Source organism: Coregonus clupeaformis, chromosome 34 (assembly GCF_020615455.1).
Source record: "Coregonus clupeaformis isolate EN_2021a chromosome 34, ASM2061545v1, whole genome shotgun sequence".
NCBI lineage: Eukaryota > Metazoa > Chordata > Actinopteri > Salmoniformes > Salmonidae > Coregonus > Coregonus clupeaformis.
In genome coordinates this window covers 23,649,151-23,676,072 of record NC_059225.1, presented here as the reverse complement: position 1 = coordinate 23,676,072, position 26,922 = coordinate 23,649,151, and the positions used below count along the sequence as shown (strand labels likewise).

The 26,922-nt window shown below is 43.8% G+C and overlaps 1 protein-coding gene across 1 annotated transcript in view; it reads left to right on the top strand.

The window, feature by feature from the left end:
* The first annotated feature begins 2,609 nt into the window (after nucleotides 1–2,609).
* The window catches only part of LOC121549972 (cadherin-18), a 222,335-nt gene continuing 198,022 nt past the window's right edge, over nucleotides 2,610–26,922 (top strand). Inside the window, exon 1 of the mRNA XM_041862003.2 lies at nucleotides 2,610–2,740. The gene's annotated coding sequence lies outside the window, so the exon portion shown is untranslated. The remainder of the gene's footprint in view (nucleotides 2,741–26,922) is intronic.

Sequence of the window (26,922 nt, the reverse complement as noted above, 5' to 3'; positions counted from 1 at the left end):
TGTCTCACAGCTAATGTTTGGTGACAGGTCATTACTTACTGTTATTCAAGGTTATTCACTAAATGCCACGAATAGTATGATGATGACGCATAAAGAGAAAAGTCTCTGCTGTGTATAAATTGGTCATTCTCTTATCCTGTGGGGAATATACTGTAGATTGACTATTTTACTTCCATGTCCTCTCTCTCTCTCCCTCTCTCTCTTCTCTCTCCTCTCTCCTCTCTCCTCTCTCTCTCCTCTCTCATTATTGTCCATGGATCAGTTTTGGAGAGATCAAGTCTCTTTAGTCCCAGACAGTTTGTGTCTCTCCACCCCCTCGAATAAGTGCATCCTAATCAGCTATTGTGCACGGAAAATATGATTTGTTTTTTTGGTGGGCTGCTTTTGAGACTGATATCTCTAATAGGTACTGTATATTTCTGTAGAAAAGTCTGGGTAGCTATTTCTTCTCATTTGTTGGATAAAGTGCCCATGGGTAACAGTATTCACTGTATTTCCTCCATTACTGCAGTGAAACAATAGTGTATGTATTTTTAATGGAAGAATGCAATGTAACCTTGATACTTGTCCAGCACCACATAAATTAGACGAGTTATGGGAGGAAGACAAATTCTTTATTCCAGCTCGGTGATGTGTCTCCCTATAGCTCCACTGAAGCTGGAGCCCACAGAGTTGGCCATTTGTCTGTGTCCCCAGCATGTCCCACGCACACACCCACCTAAACCACAAACCATCAGCTTGAAATGAGATTCAGTCGACTGCATAATCTCTCTGTTCTGCTTAGCTGTGATTAATTGACACAAGTGTTTCTTATGGAGGGGACCAACCACAGCAACACACAACCATCTCACACCACATGAATCTATGAATCCATGGTCACACTCGCTCACTCACTGTTTGAGCTAACAAAATGGCGGACCAGCTTGGAAGTCAATGGCCAGGGCTTAAAGTCCAATGAGCAGGCAGTGAGGTGGATGCCCTCGGTTTGAACAAAGTGACAGTTTGTAATTGTATTTATTTGAAAAACAAAATGGCCACGTTTAGACACTCTGGTGTGGTGTCTGTAATGAAATGCCATGTGGTTAAATGCTAACTTGGTGGCCAGTTATTAGTCAACGGTTTCGGAATGACACTGTAATTTGATGTTTTCTCATTTGTAATGTTTTCTCCTACAATTAGCCCGGTTGGTGAGATTATTTAGAGAGCTATCATTTAAGAGCCATCAGGTGAATGGCCATCACGGTGTGAAAGGACCCTTTGATCAATACACAAGTATCCCTCAAAGATCCATGGACCATGTCATTAATACCACAGCTCTCATCCCAGGACTTAACATTCATGTATGACTGCAACTAGGTGGCTTACTGACCCCCATCAATAAACCATCAATAACCTCCATTTAGTTTCTATTATAGCCCACCCAGTCATTAGATGTTTGTGTCATGTGAATGCAGAATGGATCGGGGTCAAAAATGGCCGAAATCCTCCAAAACAACCAAACCATTTCAAATATTCTAAGTCGGTTCATCTAAAAAGAGTTTCGAAAATCTTACACATATCCTACATTTCAGAAATGTTTAGCTAGTAGTATGCAGATAAACTCTTTAGTAAATGTGATAAATGAGAACGCTTCTTGTCTGGTCTGTCTGAGAGAACTGGGTCTGGATGATAGATGAAGGAGAGGGAGCACTGTGTTAAGGAGAGGCTGTTCCTGTGATGTCTTCCTGTGAGTCCCTCTGTCTTTCAACATCCTTTTTCTCCTCCTGCCTCTGTTCTCAACCCAAGCCTCCCTCCTTGTCTCTGGAGTGTAATCTGTCCCTTCACCAAGCGCCCTCTTTAGTTAGACACCTCCACCCCTCCACCTCATCCCTCTATCCCCGTCCTCTTCCACTTTGCCATGTCTTCTATTCACTTCCTCTCTTCTTGTCTACTTGATGGGTGAACACCTCAAAGTAGCCCTCTCTCCATCTCTCCAATGTGCCATGGTCCTGAAGGATCTCTATCTCTCTCTCCCCTCTCTCCCACTGCCCATCTCCTATGTTCCTCAACCTCCACCCCCCACTCTTCCCTTTCACTCCTCTGTTTATTATTCATTAAGTTTCCCTTTGGAGCCAGAGAGAGTAAAAGCCCTAGGGTACCTGAGAGAGGGAGAGTGTGTTTTTGTTTGTCTGTGTGTGTGTGTGTGTGTGCACTTGCATGAGAAGGAGAGCAAGAATACAGGGAGACAAGTATGACTGAGGGAAGGAGAAATAGGGAGAAATATGTGGATAAATATGAAGGTTAACATATAGAAAGAGAGAGAGAGAGGGATAGGAGAGACCGAGAGAGAGAGGGAAATAGGAGGGTAGTGTGAAAGACAAAGAGGCTGGTACAAGCCTGACAGACGTGCACTCAGCTCTAAACTGACCAATCAGAGATCTCCTCCTCCTGGAGCTGCTGCAGCTGTAGAGCAGTAGTCAGGCTGGATTGGACGATGGCTTATACCATTCACACACACACACTCCTTCAATCCTCTGCTCACACCCACAGTGAGAGAAAGAGGGAGAGAGAGAGAAACAGAGTGGGCTCTCCACTAGCCGAGCACTAAGCACTGCCCCCAGAGAGACAGACGGAGGTAGAGAAAGAGGGAAAGAGGGAGCGAGAGAAAGAGAGAGAAAATGGTGAGGCATGCACAGAAAGTCCTTCTCACTCATCATCACGAACCGTCAGCTGTCATGCCTGTCAAAGGAAGTCCCACCAGGTATGGAAAAATTAAAGTACCATTTGTGCTTTGATCTGTTTCTACAGAATGTGTGCGTGAGTGTGTATATGCGTGAGTGTTTAATGTCTGTGTGTGTGTGTGTGTGTGTGTGTGTGTGTGTGTGTGTGTGTGTGTGTGTGTGTGTGTGTGTGTGTGAGAGAGAGAGAGAGAACGACGAAGAAACGGAGCGAGGGCTCGCTGGCTCTGCCTCTGTCTCCTGTGGTGTATACGTTGTAAGCCTCCCTCTGTCTCCCTCACTGCAGTTATGGACTGCTGCTTCTGCCACTGCTACAGCTGCTGTAGGGGTGTGAGAGTGTGATTGAGTGTGAGTTAGGATATCTGATCCATCTCATGCATGAGCAGCGCTACTGTAGCTGTAGCTTCAGAAACAAATATAAATGCACTGCAGGAAATGGGACTTCATTTATTGATTTCTTATCCTTTTATTAGCAGAGGTCTTTCTCCGCATCAGATTCCATCTCCCACTCTCTGAAATTGAATTTTAAAAGAGCCGCAGGCATGCCCTTGTGTTGGAATGCTTTAGAAACACAACTCTTAAAAATAAAGGTGCAAGTTAGAACCAAATAAGGTTATTGAGAGCGATGCCATAAGGACATAATTTTGTCGTCTCTGAAGAACCATATATGTGGTGGTTCTTTGAAGAACCATAGACAAAAATCCAAGACCAGAAATGCTTCGTCCCTCCAGGTCCGGAATTGATTAGCCCTGCTGAAGGGCTCATAGTTTATAGGACACATCAGGCCTGCAAGTCACATTATGCTGGCTTGCAAGGTGATGTGTAATTCCTATTGGAATCCAGCCAGAGTGGGGCTATCTAAAATTTGGAATTTCTATTTACACGCAACCTGCATTCAGAATGACTGCCAGGGTTGGGAAGCCCCGATGTGAGACTACCCTAAACATCTAAACTGCAACAACCATTTCTGTAATGGGTACAATAAATCCAAGTAACAGATTGGAATAGTTTAGAAAAATGTAGGTTATTTATATTTGAGTAGCATCAAATGTATTAATCAATCAATGTACAAACAATTCTAAAAATGAACCTGTAATAGAGCATCCTGGGAAATATGATAATGATGGCCGTGATTTTGGTTAAACTCTGGTCATTAACACCAACACTGGGGTTATTTTACACCATTGAGTGTTAAGTCAACTCTTTACAGTGTTAATTTAACTCTTGAATCAACACTAGAAATGTTACACTAAAAATGAACAGTAGCTAACACAGCCAATTTGCTGTGTGCTATGAAAAGGACACATCTGCAGGCTCCCATACATTTTAAGAACCTTTTAGAATTCTGAAGAACTGTAGATGCCACTTGAAGAACCCCACACTTAACTCAAAGGTTCTTTATCAGGCTAGAGTTCTCCAAGGAACCTGAATAGCTGAGGAAGAACCATTTAAGAACCTTTTTTTTCTCCAGTGTAAGGTAGGTAGTTCTACCTCGTCAGACTCTGCTCAGCTTTGCACTGTTGATATTGTGATTGTAATCTCCATCTAGAAAGGTGTGCTCAGCAGAGGGAGGGGTGGCTGTAAAATGGTTGGAGTGTGAGGTAATTTATGGAAGCACTGTTGTTGTTTTTATTGTTGTAGGTTTTCTTGTGCTTTGACAACAGCTTTTGAACATCAAATCATTGCACTGCATAATAATGCATATACAGCATGTCAGGCTGCTGTACCATATACAAGTCAGAGTATTGCCACAATTGTTTGTATTAGGAACTGAATATATGTTCTGTTCTGACTAGAGAGTTCCAGCTGTCACGTTGTTGATGTGGATGCGGTGGTGAAGTCAGGCGCAGGACACAGAGGATAAGTCAACACGACTTTACTGAGACTCATGAACAAATACAAAGTAAATGGCCTCGAAAACACCGGAGGCAAACTAATACGCGCAATGCGTAAAATACTCTAAACACAAAAGTACCGAACCTTGACACCAAACGACAGGCGGACAATAACACACAACTACAAAACATAACACAGGGAAACTTATAGGTGACATAATCAGGACAGAATACGAAACAGGTGCACTAAACTAGACATGACCAAACAAACATCGAAAACATCAAACGGTGGCAGCTAGTACTCCGGGGACGACGAACGCCGAAGCCTGCCCGAACAAGGAGGAGGAGCAGCCTCGGCGGTATTCGTGACAGTACCCCCCCCTTGACGTGCGGCTCCAGCCGTGCGCTGACCCCGGCCTCGGGGACGGCCAGGAGGACGCGGAGCAGGGCGCGTGGGATGGTTACGGTGGAACTCCGTCAGGAAGGAGGGATCTAAGATGTCCCTCCTAGGCACCCAGCACCGTTCCTCCGGACCGTACCCCTCCCACTCCACGAGATATTGTAGACCCCCCATCCGACGTCTCGAATCCACAATGGACCGGACTGAGTACGCCGGAGCCCCCTCGATGTCCAGTGGGGGCGGAGGAGTCTCTCTTATCTCACTGTCCTGGAGTGGACCAGCTACCACCGGCCTGAGGAGAGACACATGGAACGAGGGGTTAATGTGATAATCATTAGGCAGTTGTAACTTGTAGCATACCTCGTTCAATCTCCTCAGGACTTTAAATGGCCCCACAAACCGCCGACCCAGCTTCCGGCAGGGCAGGCGAAGGGGCAGGTTTCGAGTCGAGAGCCAGACTCGATCTCCAGGTGCGTATACTGGACCTCACTGCGGTGGAGATCGGCGCTCGCCTTCTGTCTACGGATAGCCCGCTGCAGATGGACGTGTGCAGCGTTCCACGTCTCCTCCGAGCGCCGAAACCACTCATCCACCGCAGGAGCCTCGATCTGGCTCTGATGCCATGGTGCCAGAACCGGCTGATACCCTAACACACACTGGAAAGGGGTCAGGTTAGTAGAGGAGTGGTGAAGAGAGTTCTGGGCAATCTCTACCCAAGGGCTATAACCCGACCACTCCTCCTGCCGGTCCTGGCAATACGATCTCAGAAACCTACCCACATCCTGGTTCACTCTCTCCACCTGCCCATTACTCTCAGGGTGAAAACCCGAGGTAAGGCTAACCGAGACCCCCAAACATTCCATGAATGCCCTCCAGACTCTAGAGGTGAACTGGGGACCTCGATCGGACACTATATCCTCGGGAACCCCGTAGTGCCGGAAGACGTGGGTAAACAAAGCCTCAGCGGTCTGTAGGGCAGTAGGGAGACCCGGCATTGGGATGAGACGACAGGCCTTAGAGAACCGATCCACAACGACCAGAATAGTGGTATTCCCCTGGGAGGGGGGTAGGTCAGTGACAAAGTCTACCGAGAGGTGAGACCACGGCCGTTGTGGAACGGGCAGGGGCTGTAACTTCCCCCTGGGCAGGTGTCTAGGCGCCTTACACTGGGCGCACACTGAGCAGGAGGAGACATAAACCCTCACGTCCCTAGCCAATGTTGGCCACCAGTACTTAACACTAAGGCAGTGCACTGTCCGGCCAATAGCTGGATGTCCAGAGGAGGGTGACGTGTGAGCCCAATATATGAGACGATCGCGGATCTTGAACGGCACGTACGTCCGCCCCACTGGACACTCCGGAGGAGTAGGGTCGGTGCGTAACGCCCGCTTGATCACCGCATCGATCTCCCACACCACCGGTGCCACCAGACAAGACTCCGGCAGTATGGGAGTGGGCTCAATGGACCTCTCCTCTGTGTCATACCGCCGGGACAGGGCGTCTGCCTTACCGTTCTGGGACCCTGGAATGTAAGTAAGCTTAAAAACAATCCGGGTCAGAAACATGTTCCACCTAGCCTGACGAGGGTTCAGTCTCCTAGCTGCCCGGATGTACTCCAGGTTACGATGGTCAGTCAGAATGAGAAAAGGGTGTTGAGCCCCCTCAAGCCAATGCCTCCACACCTTTAGGGCCTGAACTACGGCTAGCAGCTCCCTGTCCCCTACGTCATAATTTCGTTCCACCGGGCTGAGCTTTTAGAATAAAAAGCGCAGGGCCGGAGTTTAGGAGGCGTGCCTGAGCGTTGAGACAATACTGCCCCAATACCGGCCTCTGACGCGTCCACCTCCACTTGGAACGCTAAAGCGGGTCCGGATGCGCCAGCACCGGGCCGAGGTGAACAGGTTCTTCAGTTTATCAAACGCCCTGTCCGCCTCAGCCGACCACTGCAACGCACCGGGCCCCCCTTCAGCAGGGAAGTGATGGTAGCTGCCACCTGTCCAAAACTCCGGATAAACCTCCGGTAGTAATTGGCAAAACCCAAAAACCGTTGCACCTCTTTAACAGTGGTCGGAGTCTGCCAATTACGCACGGCTGACACACGGTCAATCTCCATCTCCACCCCTGACGCGGACAACCGATGACCCAAGAAGGAGATGGACTCCTGGAAAAACAGACATTTCTCTGCCTTGATATACAAGTCATGCTCCAACAGCCTACCCAACACTCGGCGTACCAGGGCTACATGCTCGGCTCGTGTAGAAGAGTACACTAGAATGTCGTCAATGTACACGACCACACCCTGCCCATGCATGTCCCGGAAGATCTCGTCCACAAAGGATTGGAAGACTGAAGGAGCATTCATTAACCCGTATGGCATGACGAGATACTCATAATGATCCGAGGTGGTACTAAAGGCTGTCTTCCATTCATCTCCCTCCCTAATGCGCACCAAGTTGTAAACGCTCCTGAGATCCAGTTTTGTGAAGAAACGCGCTCTGCGTAATGATTCTGTCATACTCGCAATCAGAGGAAGAGGATAACTGTATTTGACAGTGATCTGATTGAGATTACAGTAATCAATACACGGGCGCAACCCTCCATCCTTTTTCTTCACAAAAAAGAAACTCGAGGACACAGGGGAAGTGGAGGGCCGTATGTATCCCTGTCTCAGAGACTCGGCTATGTATGTCTCCTCTTGAGACAAGGGATACACATGGCTCCGCGGAAGTGCCGCACCCGCCAGGAGGTCTATCGCACAATCTCCCCGTCTATGAGGTGGCAATCGCGTCGCCCTAGTCTTGCTGAAAACGAGTGCCAAATCCTCATATTCGGGGGGAATGTGCATTGCAGGCACCTGGTTCGGACTCTCCACCGTGGTCGCCCCTACGGAAACACCTAAACATCGCCCGACACACTGGTTAGACCACTCCTTGAGAGCCCTCTGTTGCCACGAAATGGTGGGGTCATGGGCGATTAACCAAGGAAGCCCCAGTACCACGGGATACGCAGGAGAGTCGATCAGATACAACTGAATAATCTCTTCATGACCCCCTGCGTCCTCATTTTAAGTGGCGCTGTGACCTCCCTAATCAACCCAGATCCCAACGGACGGCTATCTAGGGCATGGATAGGGAAGGGTGCATCAACGGGCAGGAGGGGAATCCCTAACCTCACACAAAAATTACGATCAATGAAATTCCCAGCTGCGCCTGAATCGACTAGCGCCTTATGCTGGGACTGAGATGCAACCTGAGGAAATACTACAGGTAAACAAAAGTGAACAACAGAGAGCTCTGGGTGAGTTGGGCGCCTACTCACCTGGAATGACTCCCCAGTGCACGACCTGTTGCCTCGAACCCCTGGAGACCCTCCCCAGCACCTAGCCGCAGTGTGTCCTCTACGACCACAGTTGGTGCAGGGGACGGCCTCCCTCGGAATCTCTCTCCTCCTCTCTCTAGCGCCAGCACCCCGAGCTCCATAGGGCTCGGCTCGGAGGTGCTGGGGGATGGAATGGACGGCCCCAACTCTGGACGTCCGCGGGTGGCCAGCAGGGTATCCAGACGGATTGACATGTCCACCAACTGGTCGAAGGTTAGATTGGTGTCCCTGCAGGCCAACTCTCGTCGAACGTCCTCACGCAGGCTACACCGATAGTGGTCGATGAGGGCCCTCTCATTCCACCCCGCATCCGCCGCTAGAGTCCGGAAGTCCAGGGCGAACTCCTGTGCGCTCCTCTTCCCCTGTCGAAGGTGGAACAGACGCTCCCCCGCCGCTTTACCCTCAGGGGGATGATCGAAAACAGCCCTGAAGCGGCGGGAGAACTCTGCGTAGCTGATGGTGGCGGCGTCTATTCCCCTCCATTCGGCATTGGCCCACTCCAACGCCTTACCGGAGAGACAGGAGATGAGGCGGAAACGCTCTCGTATCCCGAGGGCGCCGGGTGTATGGTTGCCAGGTAGAGTTCCACTTGAAGGAGGAACCCCTGACACCCGGCTGCGGTGCCATCATATGCCCTCGGGAGCGAGAGCCGAATACCACTGGACTCCGGAGCTGGTCTGGTGGGGCTGGCCGATGGTGGTGGTGAGGCAGGAGGAGGTGTGGGCAAGCCTCCTCTCTCCCATCGGCGCAGGGTGTTCATGACCTCTTGCATGGCGGATCCGGAGTTGCTGGATCCTGGCGTCCTGGCAGCTGACCCGATCCTCCAGCGACTTCGGTCCCCGCCGCTGCTCCTGCTGACTCCATAGTAAGGGTGTGTTATTCTGTCACGTTGTTGATGTGGATGCGGTGGTGAAGTCAGGCGCAGGACACAGAGGATAAGTCAACACGACTTTATTGAGACTCATGAACAAATACAAAGTAAATGGCCTCGAAAACACCGGAGGCGAACTAATACGTGCAATGCGTAAAATAATCTAAACACAAAAGTACCGAACCTTGACACCAAACGACAGGCGGACAATAACACACAACTACAAAACATAACACAGGGAAACTTATAGGTGACATAATCAGGACAGAATACGAAACAGGTGCACTAAACTAGACATGACCAAACAAACATCGAAAACATCAAACGGTGGCAGCTAGTACTCCGGGGACGACGAACGCCGAAGCCTGCCCGAACAAGGAGGAGGAGCAGCCTCGGCGGTATTCGTGACACAAGCCCGCTATTGTGGAGACATTTCACTGCATTACCTGGGCTGACTTTCAATCATTTTTATTTTTTATTTTTTTTTTTTATTTCACCTTTATTTAACCAGGTAAGCCAGTTGAGAACAAGTTCTCATTTACAACTGCGACCTGGCCAAGATATTGGTTGGTGCAGTTTGCATGGCTTTAGGAGTATTCTGTACTGGCTCTCATCACTTAAAACTCTGAGGGAATCAACCAATAAATGCCTTGATGCAACCTGGACATCCATTGCCAGTGTCCTGGACACAGATTAAGCCTAGTGCTTGACTACAAAACACTTTAAATGGAGAATCTCCATTGAGCATTATTCTTAATCCAGTATAATAGGTTTAATCTGTATCCAGGAAACAACCCATAAGGGAAAATAATAATCGCATGATGACCTCTCATGATCTCTCTAAACTAGCTTCAGGGAATCTAGACATTTTCTTCAGAAAAGAAGACCATGGTACATGGATGAAAGTCTGACTTGAGGGCAGAATTATCCCCATCTCTTCATTCAGCCTTGACCAGTGGCTCTGTTTAAAGAGATTCTCCGGTACTTGTGTATACTTTTTAGCCAGTATTTCTAAGTGGTTGCCGAAAATTGCAGACTACATCACAGATGTGCAGATATGTGCACCACGTCATTGCTCTTACTCTTTTTCTCTGCTGTGTCCACTGAGCCATTGCGGCAGCCTTGCAAACTCATTGGATAACGCTGGGCAGGACTCATTGGCTAGAACTCAAATTGCTAGGGGGCTGGCCCACGTGGGGGGAAATGTTGGGAAAATGGCATGGCACAGCTTCAAGAAAACAGCCGCTTTCAAACTAGGGATTTCGTGGCTAATTGAGGTAAGACAGTAATTCTGATAATAGATTATGCATGTATGAACTACACATTGACACATCCAGCCCAAAGCGGGAGGTTAAAACAATTATTTTTTTAGTCGCTAAAGTACCAGAGCATGTCTTTAATTCTTTGTTTGAAGCACAGGCCTTGGTGTCAATGTGATTGTCATTGGTGTAGGCCGGGCAATGAACTGGTGTCCGTAGTTACCATTGTGTCTTATAATGGCTCAAGCTTGCTTTCTCTAGAAACATAACTGAAACATAAAGGCACAAATGGTTGCCGTGCATCACCCAAGTGGGTACTACACTACGGTGGTGGATGAGGTGAGTTTCCTCCTAAAGGCCTTTGAGCACCTAGGTGAAAAAAGCACTATAAAATCAATTATTATATTATTATAAAGACAATCACAATCCAAAGCTTTTCTCTGATACTGTATTGCAGTGGAGGCCCTTCCGTCATAGTGTTTGTATAGATTGATATTATAGCACCTGGTCCATACTTATGGAATATATTTTGACTGTTTTTAATAATTCCTTATCTGATTACATACTTAAAGTATTCACGTTGAGGAAGACTCAACTGACATCCCCTAAACTTTACAAACCTCATACCTAAGTGGCATTTGAAAGTGTCTGGACAGAATCTGGATTCAATCATTTGTCTCTCTGTCTCTCCTCATGAGACATTTTACAGTAACCTCTAGATAGCTTGTGGATGTTGACCAGGATCAATCCTGTAATATTGGCCTGATACAGATCGTATGTGACTCACCCATAGTAGTCACTTCAGCCAAACTGAATCAGTCATCACTTGAGCACTTCATACGGCGAATTCAATCCCTCCCTAGCTTTTTGACATGAGGAAATGAGTCAAACACTGGAAACATAAGTATTTACTATTCAAACAGCCTCATCAAAGTGTCATTAAAACAATGAATCAGGCAACCATTTCCAGCCTCGTTGCCAAGCAGTGTGTGTGTCCCAAATGGCACCCTATTCCCTATATAGTGGACTATTTTTGACAAGAGCCCTATGGGCCCTGGGGGGAAAAAGTAGTGCACTATAAAGGGAATAGATTGCCATTTGGTACCCATCCAGTGTTTTCAGAGGCCATCATCCAGCCTTTGTTGCTTGATGTGATGTCAGTTGTTCAAACAACAGATCTTATTGATGAATAACACAGACAGTGTTTGTAGAATGCTGTTGAATGCATACAGCTTTGGCAACAGACAAATTGAATATAACAGTTTAATTGGAGAGTGAAAGATTAAGCATCAACTGAAGGTATTATGTTGTTGGGGGTTGGTATCTCGAGAAATGGCTGTGTTGAATGCTAAATTAAAATAATAAGAGCACAATACTTGTACGACAGTGAAAATTTAATCATTACATTTCATATATGCTATCGGAAGACTAATCATTTGGTTCTGTTCATGAAGGTCTAAGGTAACATTAGAATATGAAATAAAATGTATTTCAATTAACACAATAGCATTTTTATTAGTTTATGTAACAGTATGTACACACAAAAAAACACTAAAACACCACAATTAAAGTGTTAAAGTCCATTAAATAAACACCATCACAAAGATCATTCATTATTAATTCATTAAGGTATTAAGGAACATTATGAATTTCTGAAAATGCATTTCAAAAGAACATAACGGCATATTTGGATTTGAAATATATTGCTGTGCTTTGAGTGTTGCCAGTGTACACGAGGAGAGCATGTTATTGCAGTAATTCTGCCAAAAAGTTATATTTTGAAGAGTTGTTTGGCAAGGATGGGTGATTTAGAAACTGCAGAACCTCTTCTTTCTGATACTTTCTGATACTACATTGACATCAAAAAGTCTAACCTGCTTGTGACTCTGTAGGAAAAAAAATTTAAGTAACTTTTTGGCACTCCGATTATTTTCCCTGCCTCTGGGCTCTATTCAATCTGTATAGCTGAAGAGTTACAGTTTGTAAAGGTAATTTCCGATTAAGCCGACCTGTGCAGCGTTTACAGTGAATGCAGTCTCCGCCAACACGGGAACATTGCCTTTAAATTGAAATTAGGTTTTAGCGCTGAACTTCCGTGATACGGATTGAATAGAGCCCTCTTGTTTCAATTTTTACATTTGTGTCACGGTTTCGGCCGAGGCTGCTCCTCCTCCTGGTTCGGGCAGGCTTCGGCGGTCGTCGTCCCCGGAGTACTAGCTGCCACCGATCTATGTTTCATGTTCGTTTGGTTTTGTCTTGATGTTGTACACCTGTGTCTTGTTAGTCCTCGTTAGTGTCCTATTTAGTTCTCGTTGTGTGTGTTTGTCTTTGTGTGTGATTGCTCTTCTGTTTTGTGTTGGAGCTACGTACTTCCCTCCAGTGTTTTGGAGAGGTTTTTCGCACATGTTAGTGCGCCGTTTGTTTGACGCCTGTGTGCGCCGTTATTTCGCCTTCGGGCTTATTGTGCTTATTTTCTACGTGAATATTGCACTAAAGTCTCTTGGACTGAGCTTCTGCGTCCTGCGCTTGATTCATGCACCACACCCACCTTCAGCACCCCTTGACAATTTGAATATATTATTTCCCATCAGACTGTCAATTTAATATTGTCTTTAGGCTAACTCTATTATTTTATGCGTGAAATTTGATTAGATATAGTGTAGGTTTAGTTTCGATGGGCCATCATCAGCTGTGAAGGCTGGCTGCCAGTGAATGACTGGTGGTGAATGACAGGCAAGGGGGAAACAATGACATGTCCTTTCAAAACTGCTTATAACACAAATTATTTTTGTGATATTAAGATTGTAACAATGACATTGGGGGGTGGGGGGGTGGGGGGGGGGGGGTTGGGGGGGCGTGACTTAAAAAATGGCAGAGTTATTAAAAAAGTAAATTAGTTTTGAGTCAATATGACGCTCTCGGCTCTCCTAGTGTTAAAGTGTGTTCATCTGTGTCTGTACATACTAAGAAAAGAGGGTTCTTCAAGGGTTATTTGGGAATGGTGATGGTTATATGTGGAACCATAATAACACAAAGAACCCTTTAAGCCCTTCATTGGTTCTTTGCAGTTCAGTAAAGGCTTATTTCCTCTTTTAGTGATAACTAAATGTAGGACCGGTGGTTCATTGGAATATTTTGGGGTGTGTTAACTTTTAACAAGGCACCACTGTGAATTGAAATGCATTCCAGGTGATTACCTCGTGAAGTTGGTTGAGAGAATGCCAAGAGTGTGCAAAGCCGTCATCAAGGCAAAGGGTGGCTACTTAGAATAATCTAAAATCTAAAATATATTCTGATTTGTTAAACACTTTTTGGTTACTACATGATTCCATATGTGTTATTTCATAGTTTTGATGTCTTCACTATTATTCTACAATGTAGAAAATAGTAAAAATAAAGAAAAACCCAGGAATGAGTAGGTGTGTCCAAACTTTTGACTGTTACTGTATATATATATATATATATATATGTATATTGTAATGACGTGACTTTCATTATTGTGATGACTATTATTTATCAAATAATTACCTACTATGTTTAATTGTTACTAGATTAAATTAATCATGTAACAATTAACTCATTATGAATTTGGGGCACCACTTGAAAAGTTGATTAACGAGTTACCGTTTCCCGAATTAACTCTAAAGATACCTAGATATCTCTTATCATTTAACAGTCATTTATTAATCAGTTACCTCATATCAGTCTCATTCTGAAAGTCGTAGGATCTTCAAGTCTGAACGAACCTGGGTCTAACTGATCATTCCATACCACACAAATTGATTTCATTTTTTATTTACTAACTAATTACAATGATAACACAAAATACAAACACGTACATGGTATAGGTAGGGATTAGAAACTTAATACAATGAAAACTGGTCCATATCAGACTAACACAATATGACACTTGTTACAAGAGAGAGAGAGAGAGAGAGAGAGAGAGAGAGAGAGAGAGAGAGAGAGAGAGAGAGAGAGAGAGAGAGAGAGAGAGAGAGAGAGAGAGAGAGAGAGAGAGAGAGAGAGAGAGAGAGAGAGAGAGAGAGAGAGAGAGAGAGAGAGAGAGAGAGAGAGAAAACACACTTGGATACACATGGACCTATGCTCACAGTAATCCTAATACTTTGCCCGGAACTGCCGCCCACTTGGGAAGAAAAGCAATGCGTTTTTTTTACATGTTGGAGGTCTTCGTCGTGTATCTCTGTTGGACCCAGGCCTTCGTGGGAAGGGGTCGATTGGGCCTTCTCTTTCGGATGGCCTTTTAGATGTAAGGCTCGGATTGTCCACAAGAGGTCACAATGTACTTCTTCTTAGTTGTCTGTTTACTTTCACTCGTTCTAAGTATTTGACCCATCTGCAAAACATGACTTAGTACTTGGTGGCAAAACCCTTGTTGGCAATCACAGAGGTCAGACGTTTCTTGTAGTTGGCCACCAGGTTTGCACACATCTCAGGAGGGATTTTGTTCCACTCCTCTTTGCAGATCTTCTCCAAGTCATTAAGGTTTCGAGGCTGACCTTTGGCAACTCGAACCTTCAGCTCCCTCCACAGATTTTCTATGAGCTTAAGGTCTGGAGACTGGCTAGGCCACTCCAGGACCTTAATGTGCTTCTTCTTGAGCCACTCCTTTGTTGCCTTGGCCGTGTGCTTTGGGTCATTGTCATGCTGGAATACCCATCCACGACCCATTTGAGGTGAGGTGAGATCTTGCATGGAGCCCCAAGCCAAAGGAAATTGACAGTTCTTTTGTGTTTCTTCCATTTGCTAATAATCGCACCAACTGTCACCTTCTCACCAAGCTGCTTGGCGATGGTCTTGTAGCCCATTCCAGCCTTGTGTAAGTCTACAATCTTGTCCCTGACATCCTTAGAGAGCTCTTTGGTCTTGGTCATGGTGGAGGGTTTGGAATCTGATTGATTGATTGCTTCTGTGGTCAGGTGTCTTTTATACAGGTAACAAGCTGAGATTAGGAGCACTCCCTTTAAGAGTGTGCTCCTAATCTCAGCTCGTTACCTGTATAAAAGACACCTGGGAGCCAGAAATCTTTCTGATTGAGAGGGGGTCAAATACTTATTTCCTTCATTAAAATTGAAATAATTTATAACATTTTCGACATGCGCCTTTCTGGATTTTTTTGTTGTTATTCTGTCTCTCACTGTTCAAATAAACCTACCATTAAAATTATAGACTGATCATTTCTTTGTCAGTGGGCAAACATACAAAATCAGCAGGGGTTCAAATACTTTTTTCCCTCACTGTATATTGTCCCAATGTTCATTGGTGGATGTTGAAGTTTTTGGGCAGGAAAGAGTCTCTGAAACGAAGGCATTCCTTTCACCATACTATAATTCAAGAGATAGATTATCCTCCTCTTTAATTTATAGCAGTATTAAGGTGTCAAGTCCGGCACAGCCCCCTTGCCTGTGGGTAAAAGGGTCTGGTTGCTGTCGGCCATTTGCCAAGCTGATGTGAGGCCTTTGATCTTAACCCAGGGAGAGTCATGACAATATATACAGCGCATTCAGAAAGTATTCAGATTCCTTGACTTTTTCCACTTTTTCTTACATTACAGCCTTATTCTAAAATGGATTAAATTGTTTTTTCCCCTCATAAATCTACACACAATATCCCAAAATGTCAAAGCCAAAAAAATATATATAATACGGAAATATAGCATTTACATAAGCATTCAGACCCTTTACTCAGTACTTTATTGAAGCACCTTTGGCAGCTATTACAGCCTTGAGTCTTCTTGGTATGACTCTACAAGCTTGGCACACCCATTCTTCTCTGCAGATCCTTTCAAGCTCTGTCAGGTTGGATGGGGAGCGTCGCTGCACAGCTATTTTCAGGTCTCTCCAGAGATGTTCGATCAGGTTCAAGTCCGGGCTCTGGCTGGGCTACTCAAGGACATTCAGAGACTTGTCCTGAAGCAACTCCTGCGTTGTCTTCACTGTGTACTTATGTTTGTTGTCCTGTTGGATGGTTAACCTTCACCCCAGTCTGAGGTCTTGAATACTCTGGAGCAGGTTTTCATCAAGGATCTCTCTGTACTTTCCTCTGTTCATCTTTCCCTCGATCCTGACTAGACTCCTAGTCCCTGACACTGAAAAACATCCCCACAGCATGATGCTGCCACCACCATGCTTCATCGTAGGGATGGTGCCAGGTTTCCTCCATAAGTGAGAGGCTTGGCATTCAGGCCAAAGAGTGCAATCTTGGTTTCATCAGACCAGATAATCTTGTTTCTCAGACCTTTAGGTGCCATTTGGCATACTCCAAGAAGGCTGTCATGTGCCTTTTACTGAGGAGTGGTTTCAATCTGGCCACTCTACATTAAAGGACTGATTGGTGGAGTGCTGCAGATATGGTTGTCCTTCTGGAAAGTTATCCCATCTCCACAGAGGTACTCTGGAGCTCTGTCAGAGTGACTATTGGGTTCTTGGTCACCTCCATGACCAAGGCCCTTCTCCTCCGATTGCTTAGTTTGGTCAGGGCGGCCAGCTCTAGGAAGAGTCTTGGTGGTTCCAAACTTCTTCCATTTAAGGATGATGGAGGCCACTGTGTTTTCATGTGGACCTTCATTGCTGCAGAAATGTGTTGGTACCCTTCCCCAGATCTGTGCCTCGACACAATCCTGTATCAGCGCTGTACGGACAATTCCTTCGACCTCATGGCTTGGTTTTTCTCTGACATGGACTGTCAACTGTGGGACCTTATATAGACAGGTGTGTGCCTTTCCAAATCATGTCCAATCAATTGAATTTACCACAGGTGGACTCCAAGTTGTACAAATATCTCAAGGATGAGCAATGGAAACAGGATGCACCTGACCTCAATTTCGAGTCTCATTTCGAAGGGTCTGAATACTTATGTAAATAAGGTATTTCTGTTTTTAATTTTTTATAAATTTGCAAACATTTCTAAAAACCTGTTTTCGCTTTGTCATTATGGGGTAATGTGTGTAGATTGATGAGGGGAAAAATAATTTATTCCATTTTGGAATAAAGCTGTAACGTAACAAAATGTGGAAAAAGTCAAGGGGTCAGAATACTTTCCTAATGCACTGTATATGTATATAAATTGTGTACAGTTATGCTAATAGCGTCTCCAGTGTGAGTGAGCATGCTCTTGCCTCTTACTAGTTACACTGTAGAATTTGAATGTGAAATGTTGCTAAATATTGGTGTTAATTGTTTGTTTGTCTCATCGAAATGTATAATGTTTGCAAAGCATTTATCAGGCTTGTGTGAAACCATAAGCACATTAATTGGTTTCTTGCTTATCATAATAATCAATGCTTTGTAGCATTGTAAAACCCTCTTACTGTATGACAAGTCATTATGAAACTTGATAACTGTCGATATGGTACTAGTTATACATCAAAATAAAGGTATAATACATGAAGCACTGATGAGTCAAAATGTAGCCTGAATAAAGAAAAAGATACAGACAAACAGTGGCGGCTCCTGAAAAAATTCTCAGGGGGGGGCAATTTTTCTGATGATTTAGGTGACCTACACACATTTTAAAAAAGATATGTCCAGCAACAACATGAAGACAGGGGCAGCATATAAGTCAATACCAGAAGCATTTATTGACTGATCTCAAAAGTGTTGGCTTACCAGGGTTGGTGGAGCCCTCAGTTTCATCTTTGCCTCGCAAAGCTAACTCAAACACTCCGCAAAACTTCACACACTGGATTAGCCGGCTGAGGATGTGGCGGTTCTTGCTAATGTCGTAGTAAATATATTTGTTATAGTGAATATGGAATATGATATGTTGAGTAAAATGTTGTGCTAAGATCTATTTAGGTCAGGAGCTGGTTATAAGTTCTGTTCCTATCCAATAACAATGGACAAAAGGGTCCTATCTTGTCAGCCTTGTCAGCAGGTGGCCAAGGACAACACCCACGCCATAGGCCTCTCAGTTCTTCCAACTCACGAGTTCTTGCTCTGAGGACACACACACACACACACACAAACACACACACACACACACATCATCACTGTTAAACACACACACACACACACACACACACACACACACATCATCACTGTTAAACACACACACACACACACACAAAAATCCCTCTCTTAGGCTGAACATTTGAAGACAGAGAACCCGACTCAGAGCCAATGCAACAGTGACAGTAGCCTGGAGGGGACCTCGCCCAACTCATCAGGACCAATCAGAAGATCAGAACTACTAGATTCAACCTACTTCATTTATTGCATAAAATGTCTGCACACAATGTTTGGGGCTCTCTTCAGATAATAATAATAATAATAATAATATGCCATTTAGCAGACGCTTTTATCCAAAGCGACTTACAGTCATGCGTGCATACATTTTTGTGTATGGGTGGTCCCGGGGATCGAACCCACTACCTTGGCGTTACAAGCGCCATGCTCTACCAGCTGAGCTACAGAAAGTGGATACTCATGGATGCGCATCGCAATTGTAAAATGTCAACACAATTGGAGACACCACGTCATTTTTGGAGACATGTTATTGACAGTAAACTATTGTAGATGCGACTGCTAACTAAATAAAACATTTTAGCTGGCTAGCTAATCATCTTAGCTAAATGTGGGGCAAACAATTCAGTTATTTACCGTTAATTTGAGGGATTGGGGTGAAAGAAATCGAGTTACATAGTGATACTTTACGATATACTGTATTGACAATATCGCAATATTTTAGCGCTAGTTGGCTGTACCTGCACCAAAACACCATTATTGTTCCTTCATAGCTTGTTCTCAATCTTTTCACATTGGGAGCCAATTTGTTTTCAGCACTTTTATTTCCATGACTGATCAAAACTCGTTCTCATGGCTTTCTGATCCCTCTGCAACAGACATATGGTGCGCAATAAAATCACAGTATCGAATCGCAATACGTATAGAATCATGAGACTCGCAATGCTGATGCATATATCTTATCGTGAGGTTCCTGGCAATTCCCAGCCCAAGTTCATTTGCCACAACAAATCTCTTCGCTAGCAAACGCGATGTCTTCTCCAAAACGGCAATGTGTCTCCAGCAATGTTTACTTTTTTGACGTTCTATGGCATCTCCACTTTCCAAGCATATATGACCACATGTAATATTTTGGTAAGTGATGCAAATAGTGAACTATGTAGGGCCAGGATGTAAAATATATGTAGCTGCAGCAATTTCTCTTATCTGATATGGTAAGTAATGGGGCTTAATTTATAGCTCCCTAAGAGTTTGACGAACGGGTCCGTGCACGCGATTCCAGATATCTTTACCTCTGAATAAACTGCCTTTATTATACCATATCCACCCTGTCCAAAGTCTCTACTTGGTCTCAGTTCTCCAGTAAACTTGTGATTATCAACACTAACCTCATCGTTGTGGCGGCGGACAGCTAGCCTGTATCCCTCATCAAGTTGAGTGGCAATGTTATTTTTCCGTTCAGTACCAATTTTTGGAAAATCCTCGGGTGTAGGACTTTCCGCCTTTAGTAGAAACCTGTTGAATTATTAAATTTGGTCTGGGAGGTCCTAATTGTTTCGTTGCCAATTTATCTTCATTTGTTCGCCGACAAAAAGGAACTTCTTTCAAAGACACAATCCGCTCTTTTCTCAGTTACGTTCATGGTTACGTTACGTTACGTATGACGAAAGCGCGTAAGTGCAAGCCCTCAGACACCCATAGAGATTGTATTGAAGGCTCTGAAATTTGAAAAAAATAGATTTTACATTAGAGGCTATGAGAGACTTCTGGGCGATTTTCAACCTGACTGAAATCGCCCCAGAAGGGGGGGGGAGCCATTTGAAGCACGACTTTAGCCTGATTCGACATTTAGTGGCAGTGTGGCACTGTGGCAGATCAGACGTATAGATTACAACACTGATAACTACTGTTGCCGTGATATAATTGATTAGAAAAAAAATCCCTTCCTTTTCCCGTTTGGCAGTGCGTCGCCCATATCGCCCTATTGAACAGGCCGCCCCTGCAGACAAATATAGCCTAGAACAAGGATATTGTTATTATTCTCCAGCTGTGATATGTACTGTACATCTACTGGTTTAGACGTTTCTCAGTTTGTGAGTGAGTGGGTTTCAAAACACAGACTTAACAAGAATTGAGAATGGGGAGTTTCACCTCTCCTTTTTTCTCTGAATATGTCTTTTTTTCTGACCCTTCCATTTGTCGTGACGTGACTTACTTTAATGTATGACTGTTATTTATCGAATCACCTAACTATGTTTAATTGTCACCCGATTAAATTAATCATGTAACAATGAACTCATTTGGAATTTGGGGCACCACGGAAGAAGTTGTTTAACGAGTTACCATCTCCCGAATGAAACTCTTAGAAGATATGTTATATATCGATAACAGTCACTTATCAAATAATTACCTCTTATCAGTCTCATTCTGAACGTCGCATAATCCTTGAACCTGCAAAAACTCTAACCTTATTGATGAATCAGCAATACACAAATTGGCTTAATTATTTATATACTAACTAACTAAATAATAACACAATACAAACACACATAGGTTATTGATTACTAAAATAATACAATGAAAACAGGTCCCTAGTGGACTGGGTTAACAATCGCATGACTGCTTGGGTAGAAGGAGGGTCAGAGTGGAAGGGAGAGACAGAGGTTCAAACTATCGTGGTTACTTTGGAGACTACGCTCACAGTAATCATAATTAGAAATGCAACGTGTATTTACGTGTAGCTGTCCTCGATAGTTGATGATCTAGGACTCTGGTTTGCCCACCAGAGATCCCAATGTCCTTGGTAGAGTTTCTGGTCGTAGTGCTGGTTAGAACGGATACTTCAGATGTACCAGCGGTTGTCTGAGAGGGATTGTCCTTCCCACTTCGTGTCTTTAGTGAAAGTTCTCTAGACAACTATACATGCCAGCTGCAGACTGAAATGATAAGGTCTAGTGCATTGTCTTCTTCACCTTGTGTAGAGGTTGAGAGTTTCAGAGTTTCTTCATTTAAAATGTGTGGACTAACGTCTCACGGTTTCTGGTCTTTCTGGTCTTGTAGAAATTCAAGCATTTGCAACATTTGGCTCACACTTCACGTCTGCTGGTCTTCCTTTGGTAATGGAGTTGTAGTTTTAAACAATTTTGTAACGTTTAGCTCACGCTTCACGTCTGCTGGTCTAAAGGTTGATTTGTTTTTCAAGGCTTTTTATGCACTCGGGGTAAAAGAGGTGTTCCATCATGTTTACACGATCTCTGATGTCACTCGGGGCGTGGCTAGTCACTGTGCGTAGTTTATATGAAAAACTATTATCTCATTAGAAGACTAAAATCACATTCCTATCTTCACCAAAATACTCTCATACTTAATCATATATTTTATACAACATTTAGATGTAAACTTGATAGATTGAATATGTACACTTTCCGAGTGACAGTTATTATTTGATACCATCCTTAATGACATCACAAAATAATAAACAATATCACATGATTATTCTTTAGATCCCCTCTGACCATTTCCCACATTCTTTTAAGTAGGAATATTGTTTCATTATCCACTTTTGGATGTTGGAGTCTTGGCGGGAAGTCTTCCTTTGTCTCACAGGGAAATTCTTTCTTCACATACTAGAGACCAAAAGGAGCACTTTTCTGCAAACTATTTATGACCGGCTGTTAAGTCACAAAACCGGCCCCCAGGAAAGGGGGTGTTCAAACCTTTGCCTAGCAGGAATGTTTGATCCTCAACCCATGAGGGCAAGTCATGACACATTCTTTCTCTCTGTAGGAGGGATGTGGGAAAACTGAGAGAAATATGTTCTGCAGTGGGTTGTCTAGCTTCAGTGTCTGATGCAATAATAATGAATTCACAGGTTGTTTCTGAACAATGCATGGTCATCCAGCAAGAGCAGACAAATTGATTTATTCCTTTTCTCTCTCCTTAAGACACACAACTGGGGCAGTGAAATCATGATGTTTTTCCATTTCCAGATCACCTTCAGTCACAGCCTAACAAATGTCATCCTAATGATTTTAATCAGCATGCCAGAGGTCAGTGATAACCCTGTGATGAAGGCTGATTATGTTTTGGTGTATTTATTAAAGGGGCAATCAGCAGTTGCTCCATACATATTTGGATTTCTAAATGAATGATATCTACCAATTGATTCTTGAAGAATATAACACAAAATGCCTCATGAGCTTAATTTAACTGTCTTACCCCATCAGAACCCAAAATATAATTTTGCTTTATTACAATGTTTGTAAACAAACACTGTATAGCCTCAAAACATGGTTAAACCTAGGGCTCTATTCAATCCGTATCGCGGAAGTTCAGCTTTATAGCGCAATTGACAATTACCTTTACATTTCTAGCACGCAATCTGTAATGCTTCAGCGATACAGATTGAATAGAGCCCAGAGGCAAGGAAAATAATTGGAGTGCCAAAAAGCTACTCTTTAAAATTCTCACAAGCAGGGATGGGCAAGAATTACAAAATTCAATTACAAAATACCATAAAGATAAATGTATGAAAATAAACTACAAAGTATTTAGTAATGTATTTAATTAAAGTACATGTATTTTTCTATTTTAAAATACAAAAATACATTTACAAGTAGCTGGCCGAACACCAACAACATGCTCAGTATAGGTTACAGAAACGATTTACTTTCTATGACTGTGATATGTTGTATTTTATCTACCTTAGTTGCTAAATGACAAAAATGTAAATGCATATTTGAAAATGAACATACCAAAATGAACCGCAACGCACACTAGGTATTATTATTGGCCTTGTTTTGGGGCGGAGTTCATTAGAATAATACTCAGCATGCTTTGCAATTGTTCATTTTTACATATACATTTATATTTAGTTCATTTAGCAGACGCTCTTATTACACCATAGTGCCATCAGACTTCTGATACCAACGCAGGGTAAAAGGGGGCAACAAAATATGAACTTCTTTAAATAAATGGTATGGAAAAGTATTTTGTATTTTTATACAGCTCTTGAACATATCTTGTTACAAAATACATTAGAGTGTAGTTTAGCCCAGTGTAATACCGATTACAAAATAATCAGAAGTAATTAAAATACACATTTCAAATACATGAAACAGAAAAACTGTAAATAGTCCGGGTGGCCATTTAATTAATTGTTCAGCAGTCTTATAGCTTGGGGGTAGAAGCTGTTAAGGAGCCGTTTGGACCTAAACTTGGTGCTCTGGTACCGCTTGCCGTGCGGTAGCAGAGAGAACAGTCTATGAATTGGGTGACTGGAGTCTTTGACAATTTTTTGGGCCGTCCTCTGACACTGCCTAGTATATAGGTCCTGGATGGCAGGAAGCTTGGCCCCAGTGATGTATTGGGCCGTACGCACTACACTCTATAGCGCCTTACGGTCGGATGCTGAGCAGTTGCTATACCAGGCCGTGATGCAACCGGTCAGGATGCTCTCGATGGTGCAGTTGTAGAACTTTTTGAGGATCTGGGGACCCATGCCTCCTGAGGGGGAAACTTTTACAGAGATCCATCACCTGGAGAATCAAAGAACTAGCTGTTTCCTGAGATAAATAAATAATATATACAAGATGATAGCCTCCATTTGCAAAGGACCTGTGATCTCTACTTATTCCAGGGGGTATGAAAATGGCATTAGGGTCAGTTAGAAAACATTCCATGTTTGTGGCCACAGAGAAAATGCTATACTTTTGGGGTCCTTACAAAAAAACATCCTTGTGAACAGAACATGATTTATAAATCCCTCCCCCAACAAAAAAAAACATATATATACAGTATTGAGCAAAGCTGTCATCAAGGCAAAGGGTGGCTATTTGAAGACTCTCAAATATAAAATATATATTGATTTGTTTAACACTATTTTGGTTACTACATGATTCCACATGTGTTATTTCATAGTTTTGATGTCTTCACTATTATTCTACAATGTAAAAAATAGTAAAAATAAAGAACAACCCTTGAATGAGTAGGTGAGACCAACATTTTGACTGGTAGTGTATGTTTTCAGTAAATATCTACATTATAAAATTAGTGGAAAGAATGCGAAATATGGAACATGTTGCATTAATATTTCATATTAGGGGATTGCTACGATCTTCTCCTCTTTCATTTGAGGAGAGCTTTATTTTCATTTTTTTCACATTTTAGTCATTTAATAGACGCTCTTATCCAGAGTGACTTACAGTTAGTGAGTGCATACATTATTTTCATACTGGGAATCGAACCCACAACCCTGGCGTTGCAAACACAATGCTCTACCAACTGAGTTAGATCCTTGCCGGCCATTCTCTCCCTTACCCTGGACAACGCTGGGCCAATTGTGTGCCGCCCCATGGGTCTCCCGGTCGCGGCCGGCTACGACAGAGCCTGGATTCAAACCAGGATCTCTAGTGGCACAGCTAGCACTGCGATGCAGTGCCTTAGACCACTGCGCCACTCGGGAGACTTCCCGTGTAGCTCAGTTGGTAGAGCATGGCGCTTGCAACGCCAGGGTTGTGGGTTCGATTCCCACGGGGGACCAGTATGAAAATAAAAAAAGTATGCACTCACTAACTGTAAGTCGCTCTGGATAAGATAGTCTGCTAGATGACTATAATGTAATTTGAGAGTGTTTGCTAGGAGACATTATATTTTTTCCTTCCTTTTTTAAAGAGCTTTTAAGAGGAATAGTGATTATGTAATATCCCTACTAGAGCTACTTCTGTGAACCTAAGGGCTGCCTCCTGGTCCTACTCTTTCTCCTCAAATCAGTTATTGTTGAGCCTTGGAAAAATGGATAGCAGCTCTGCCTACGGTCTAAGTTTGAGTTTGAGACCCGCAAGGGGAGTTGCACTATTGCCAAAATTGCTACAGTGCTGTAGGTATGCCTCCTGACCACTTTAAAGGGTGAAGGTGTGATTTCTACGGGATTTATAATCCATACTCAGGGCTTGGAGAACAACTAGGAAGTATTTACTTGGTTTTGTTCTATCTAAACCCTATTCCCTCCATCCCTTTATTGCAGGGGTTCAATTGAAACAATCAATAATATTCAGTCTAGACAGTGTAAAGATATGGGTAACCTTTCAGTTATAGTATAGCTCCAAACACTATTTTTCAACTTCAGATTGATTGTTATATATAAACTACAGACTCACATAGATGAGCAAGCAGAGATTTCAGAGATTCCATCCAAACACAGGGGGAAATACACTACATGACCAAAAGAATGTGGACACCTGCTCGTCAAACATCTCATTCCAAAATCATGTACATTAATATGGAGTTGGTCCCCCCTTTGCTGCTATAACAGCCTCCACTCTTCTGGGAAGGCTTTCCACTAGATGTTGGAACATTGCTGCGGGGACTTGCTTCCATTCAGCCACAAAAGCATTAGTGAGGTCGGGCACTGATGTTGGGCGATTAGGCCTGGCTCGCAGTCTGGGTTCCAATTCATCCCAAAGGTGTTTTAATGGGGTTGAGGTCAGGGCACTGTGCAGGCCAGTCAAGTTCTTCCACACCGATCTCAACAAATCTTTTCTGTATGGACCTCGCTTTGTGCACGGGGGCATTGTCATGCTGAAACAGGAAAGGGCCTTCCCCAAACTGTTGCCACAAAGTTGGAAGCACAGAATCGTCTAGAATGTCATTGTATGCTGTAGCGTTAAGATTTTATTTCACTGTAACTAAGAGGCCCAGCCCGAACCATGAAACACAAACCCAGACCATTATTCCACCTCCACCAAACTTGACAGTTGGCACTATGCATAGGTAGCGTTCTCCTGGCTTCCGCCAAACCCAGATTAATCCATTGGACTGCCAGATGGTGAAGCGTGACTCATCACTCTAGAGAACGCGTTTCCAATGCTCCAGAGTCCAATGGCGGCGAGCTTTACACAGCTCCAGCCGAAGCTTGGCATTGCGCATGGTGATATTAGGCTTGTCTGCGGCTGCTCGACCATGGAAACGCATTTCATGAAGCTCCTAACGAACAGTTCTTGTACTGACGTTGCTTCCAGGGTCAGTTTGGAACTCGGTAGTGAGTGTTGCAACTGAGGACAGACGATCTTTAAGCGCTACCCACTTCAGCACTCGGCGGTCCCGTTCTGTGAGCATGTGTGGCCTACCACTTCGCGGCTGAGACGTTGTTGCTCCTAGACGTTTCCACTTCACAATAACAGCACTTACAGTTGACAGTGGCAGCTCTAGCAGGGCAGAAATTTGACGAACTGACTTGTTGGAAAGGTGGCATCCTGTGACCGTGCCACGTTGAAAGTCACTGAGCTCTTCAGTAAGGCCATTCTACTGCCAATGTTTTTCAATGGAGATTGCATTGTTGTGTGCTCGATTTTATACACCTATCAGCAACGGGTGTGGCTGAAATAGCTGAATTCACTAATTTGAAGGAGTGTCCACATACTTTTGCATATACTGTATAGTGTAACTGCTGTATTAGGTTATGACCCAAATGGCACCCTATT